This window comes from Ricinus communis, chromosome 7, assembly GCF_019578655.1.
Source record: "Ricinus communis isolate WT05 ecotype wild-type chromosome 7, ASM1957865v1, whole genome shotgun sequence".
In the NCBI taxonomy this organism is placed as follows: domain Eukaryota; kingdom Viridiplantae; phylum Streptophyta; class Magnoliopsida; order Malpighiales; family Euphorbiaceae; genus Ricinus; species Ricinus communis.
In genome coordinates, this window is record NC_063262.1 from 16811335 (window position 1) to 16817909 (window position 6575).

Here is a 6575-nt window from a genome sequence, read left to right on the forward strand (position 1 = left end):
ATGGCGTTTAGTTCTCTAGATCTTTTATAATATACATTCAATAAATCGGGTGTATATTTATTATATATCGTATGTTTAGGATATTTGACTAAGGCAAGTTGACTTATGCCCTTTGGAGTTGCTAGTTCTACGAATTTTTTGGCTCAATATGGTTAACAAAAAGGAACTCTCTAGATTAAGAAAGAATTTCCTTTATAATGTAGCAACATCCTTTAAATGAGTAGGGGTGCGTTGGACTGTTAATAAATAATAGGTACTCCCACCCTAGGCAAAGTTAGTGAGCCATGTAACAGGCGACCATTTTGTGTTAGCCGTACAATAGGCGATCATTTTCTTTTTTTTTTTGCTTATACTCCTTAGATTTTCATCTTGATACTTGGAAAAATACTTTCTTTCTTGAGATATTATGTCTTTTTATGCAAATACAAACATGGATAATGAATGCACCTGGTTACTCAACAAAACTTACATCAAGATACTTTCTATACTCATAATTTTAGTTACCTTTTTACGCAAAAATCGATAATGGTCATGAAGATCTCCAATTACTAAGCAACTAAAATAAGCTGACTAAAATTATTAAACCTAGAGCTAGCAAATTTCATGTTTAGCATCCTTATTGTAGCTTTACAAAATTTTTCTTAATGATGAGGTAGGTTTTCCCATTAGGTTTGTATCTAATTTTTCTTTTAGAATCGGAATCACATTAGCTAGCTTGAGTCTTTATTTCTACCCATTTGTGCTTGTTTTGGTTTGGTCTATTTTTGGCTCAACTGACTTAACGCATGAGTAGATATAAAGCAGAAGATGATCTACTATAATACAAAAAGTTAAACTTCGAATTTTTTAACTAAAATATTTTTAAAAAATTAAATACATAAAATTTTACTGGATAAAATTTTTAAAATAAAAAAATAAAATCAAATAAATTAATCCGAAAATTAATTCGAACTCAATAAATTAACTGAAATCTTATCCGAAATTTGATGCAACCTGATTTAGATTTTATATAAATCTAATTTGAACCGAACACATAATGATAAGGATTCAAAAAAGAAAATAGAGCGAGAAAAACCCGAATTCGACCCAGCCAAAACCCCACCCAACACGAACCCAAAACTAGGAGAATTTGAATTCATCCGAACTGAAATTACTTGAGCTCAATTTGACCCACTCATTTACCATCTCTAATCACCACCTTTCTCATCAAAATCAAATGTTCTGAGTGAAATGAAATTAAAACCACAAGAACAATCAGGAAAAATGGAAAGAAATATAAAAAGAAGACAAATACATATATAAGACAGTATAAAAGAAAAGAAGAAGACCAAAATTATGTAAAAAAAATACAGTTAAAGTAAAAATATATAAAATTCAGAACAAAAAGGAAATGCTTAGTTACCTGGAAATTTTAATAATTTTTTAACTTTATATTTTTAATAATTTAACACAATTTTAAATAATTTAATATATTGTCTCAAATTTTCATAGATAGATCTAAATTCTTAATAATTTAATATACTTTTTACTAATTTAATACATTGTTTCAGATTTTTCATAAATTTAAATTTTCAATTTATTTGGACTCACGATAATTTATGTTAATTTTTCACAGAGACACCTAAATTTTCAGTTTTACTTTTACTAAGGTCAAAAGTGACTTGACGGAGTAATGGTGGAAAGGGACTTTGATGATGGTGCCTCTAGGAAAATTCATCCATTTTATTATTTTTGGGTAGGATTGGAGTATTCTGTTTCTAGAGTTTGTTTATAAAAGAAAGGAATTCTTTTACTCAAACGGTGTTTTAGGAAACTAAGTTGATGAGTTAGGAAGCTTTGGATTTTTAACATTTTATTACCGCTTTGGTGCTACATCAACATTTTAACCGGAAATTATTGCGGGAGAGTGATTTTAATTACGTTTGGGTACAATTTTTACATATTTTGAATGAATTTATTTAAAATTAATAAAAAAATTTAAAGTTTAGATCTTTTTTTTAATGATTAGGAAAAAGAAAATAAAAAATATTTCATCCATACTAAGACAAATGACAAAAATCCTGCTATGTTTTTCATATTATACTCATACCTTTGTCTTTTCAATGTTATACAATTATATAGCTTTATTTTCAATTCATTATATTATATATCTCCATCGTCCGTTTTTGCTAAAAATCAACTAATTAATGGAGAAATTTAATAAATCGAAAGTTTTGTTTGATCCGTAAAACTCATTCAATTAGGATAAGTTTATATTTAAGCTTTAGTTAACTTATATTCCTATTATTACAAAACTAAATAAATCAATAAATATTTTTATTTAAACTTAAGAAAAAAAAGATTTGTCCATTTCTATCTTGAAGAGTCTTTTTCATATGCTGAGGCTTTCAAGCCCTACAAAAATATAAATTTTTTAATTTTAATTCTAATATCTAAAATTAGTTAATATAAAAGATTCTTAAACTTAAATTAAATTTTAAAGTAAAATCATTTATTTATTTGTTTATCTTTTAAATAAAAGGAATAAGTTGAACTAAAAAATAAAATAAAATATATCCTAATTGAATAAAAGATTCATTTAGGGTGACTTTGATATGGTATCAATTTTTTATAGTATATCAATTATGTATTTTATCCTAATTTAATTGAATATTTAATTTTAGATGAACTTAATTGCATCAAAAGTTTAGGACCAAATAAAACTACTAATATTCATTTAGGGTAACTTAGTAAATAGTTGTATGCGTCAAAAAACCATAGTTAAAATCTATTCTTTAACTATAAATTATAAAAATATAATCCTTTACCGTTGACTTTGAGTCTAAAATAATTAGTTAGCTGAAAAATTATTTGAAAATAAATATTATATTAAATTTGAATTTAATTTGAAAAATTAGTATTAATATTAATGTTATTAATTAATTTGACACTAATATATTATAAAAAACACAAGGTATGAAAGTATCATTAAAACAAAATATGAAAGTACAAAAATATAAAATCACATTAGAGTCAGTAAATTACTTTATTATGTTTAACAGTAAATTATTAATGAAGTAAACTACAAAGTAATTATTTGTCACAAAATTAACCATAAAACCATTAATGTCAAAAGTATTTGACATCTTTTTCTTTAAATGAATTCTCAATTCTAGCAACGGATTTATTAGATATTTTAAAATTAGAATCTTTTTTTTATTATTTAAATCCTTCACCACGGCAAAATGTAGTTAGGTTTAGATATAATACAATTTTTAGTTATTGAGAGAATTCAAATACTCTCTTTCGGATCCATGAAAGAGCTCTTAAAGATCTTCCTCTTTTTTTTTTCTTTTGGAAGATACAAGAGTGAAACAATCAAGCTATTCATAGTGGAATGTGACATTTCTAGGTCCAACTCATAAGGTAATCTTTCGTACTTTTTTCTTAATTTGTTACTATTTATATTCAATTTCCTTATATAAGTATTTCTATTTGTTAGTTATAATATATCTTAAAAATCTTTCTACACATATTAAACAATGAACTATCCTTCAATTATATTGATCTTATTTTTTAATTTATAAATAGTATTAGGATACATCTAACTAAATTATTGTCCATAGCTTGTTATAAAAATAATAGTATTAACAAAAGGCCTAATAGTCTAAACAATCTAAATTTTTATAAGATTTTGCTATTTTGACCAATTCTTTAAAAGATTTCAATTTAGCCGCAAGTTAGCAGATTAAGTGCAATTTTGGTCTAATTGAGTTATTTGTCAAAATTAAGTAATATGAATAGTGATATAGACGCCAACTAGGAAATGAGAAATCTAAATTGATGGATCCTAATACCACATTATTTATACACGTTACTTAATTTTGAATTCTCATTTCCTGAAATGCGTCAATGTTACCATTAACATTGCTTAATTTTGATCAGCAACTCAATTTGGTCAAAATTGCACTTAATTGACTGAATCATGACTAAATTGATAATTTTAAAAAAATTGGCTAAAATAGCAAACTATCAAAAGTTTAGATTATTTAGACTATTAGACCTTAACAAATTTGTTGCATCCTCATCTAATATAGATGATTATTATAATCCAATGTAAAAATCTGCCACCAACTATAAAAGATCAAGAAAAAGAGGGGAGAATTACATTTAATAGTAAAGCAAATTTTTATTGTGAGAAGAAATAAGAAATTTACAAGAGTTAATTAATTTAATTATATTAATTATCTTATCTTATTGTAGAGTTTACTTATTGATCGGTCCAAATTATATATAGATATTTAAGGGTATTTTAAAGCTTTAATGATATATTTCTATATATAACATGGTGAAACTATGTACTTTTACCTCACTTAAGCTTAATTGTCTATTTTCATAAAATTAGCAAAAAGAGGAAAATATGGAGCTAAAAGAAGCTTAATGGAACATATGTTCATATCAAGGCCCAAGATTAAAACGCATGGACTGCTAATTACAAGGCCCAATGGACGTTTTAGTCATTTTGTATAATTATTAGAATTTATATTAAGAGTTATTTATGAGATAGTATTTAGTAGAGATTAAGATACTTTAAGTCTTATCTATTAGATAGACTTATATCATTATACTTATCTCTATAGAGATTTATTTAGAGGAGGACTCTTCTCTATATATATCTCTACAAAAATCTAACAAAAGGGAGGAAGAGAGGAGAGGACAGGGGAAGGAAGAAGGAGGGGAGTTTGTTTCCTACCTGCTCTCTACACCTGCCACCATTATTCTCTCCATAATTCTCTACAGTTTTCCATAAACACTTTAGTTTTAGTTTTCATTGTTCTTTTAGGATATAATGAGCTTTTCAAGAAGTGGAGACTGAGGACCAATCTTCTTCCTACTTGAAGAAATTCTGGATCTTGAGGGAGCTTTTTATTTTATTGCTTTATGTCTTTCTATTTAATACCATGATCATTGGGTTAAATATGTTAGGCTAATTTCATAAGTGTTTAGTTTAGTCTTTTCACTTTTTTATGAACCTTGTTATTTATTTATTCAATGAATGATTTCTTTACCTTCATATCTTTATTAGTTTCAGCTATTATTGTTAGTTAACCATCATATTAATTTAGCAATAGTAATTGTTATGAAAATCTTTAGGTTTAAAAGTATTAGAAACATCATCTTTGCTTTAATCTACGTTAGTATAAGAAACCTAGGTTGCATCATTAGCTCGAGTGACTTAGAGAAAGAGGCACATCACCATCTCATTTATTAGATCTAGGCTTAAAGTAAAACAAGGAAATTACTAAGTAAATAGCTAGACTAAATACTGTTTTTAGCATATAGTTTTAGATCATGAGCATTTGCATTTGCATTGCATATTTATTTATTGTTTAGTTACTTTACTTTATGAACATTATTCTCTCAAACATACTGATTTAGAGTGTTTAGATTTACTTTTATTGTTTTATGTTGATAATTAGTCTTTATAATAAGTGGCCTCATAGTTCCTTGAAAGATCGACCTCGTGGAAAACGTATAGGAACAGTTCGTGCACTTGCGAGTATTAAAAAAGATACATCAAGTTTTGGCGACGTTACCGTGGAACTGTGTCCAAATTTATTATATTGATTGATTATCAAAAGTGTCTTGTGTATGTTAGTTTGTTTTGTATTTTGTGATTTATTTTGTAAATTTTTTTAAATTTTTTTTTAATATGAAATTTTCTTTTGTTTTGTATGCTTAGCATGAAACAACTAGAAGAATAATCAACAGAAGAAGCTAATATCATGGCAAACCCACCAAGAGAAGTAGGAGCTGAAAGGCGAATGGCTATGAAAGATTATGCACTGCCTACAATTGGTAACACTACTTCATGCATAGTTCTAGGTGATACATCTAGGAATTGTGAACTTAAGAGCATTCATTTTAATATGCTTCCTTCATTTTATGGTATGCTTAGTGAGGATGCATTAATATTCATTAGAGAATTTTATGTCATAGTTCATACTTTCCCATTATCTGGACTTAATGAGGATCAACTAAGAATGAGGTGTTTCCCTTATTCATTAAAAGAAAGAGCAAAGGCTTGGTTAATGACCTTGCCTCCTAATTCTTTGAGAAATTGGAATGAAATTTATCAAAAGTTTATGAGTAGATTTTACTCACAGCAAAAGACTAAAGAATTAAGAGGTGAGATTTCTAATTTTTATCAAGAGAATGTTGAATCTTTTCATGAAGCATGGGATCGCTTCAAATCACTTTTATTGCAATGCCCACACCATGGATTCCCACTCCCAATAACTAACCAATCATTTTATGATGGGTTGACACACCAATATCAATGTATGGTTGATAATGCAGTTGGGGCTGCTATGTTAGAAAGGACACCTGATGAGGTTTATGATATCTTTGAGATATTAGGAGCCAATTCTCAACAAAAGAGTGTGAGGACAAAGAGAATATAAGTAAATGAAGTGGTAGCTAATAGTGAGATGGCCATGCAATTGGCTGAATTAACTAAGCAAGTTAATATGCTTACTTCAACAAAAAAACTCACCAAATAATGAGGTATGTGGTATTTATGGTCATAGTGCTAA

General features: G+C 27.1%; 1 non-coding gene across 1 annotated transcript; it reads right to left on the bottom strand.

Annotated features, from left to right (window-relative positions):
• Positions 1 to 6157: 6157 nt before the first annotated feature.
• On the bottom strand, positions 6158 to 6265 carry LOC112533855. Its single transcript, XR_003078209.1, has one exon. It is a non-coding gene; the product is annotated as a small nucleolar RNA R71 (small nucleolar RNA).
• Between the last annotated feature and the right edge of the window lie 310 nt (positions 6266 to 6575).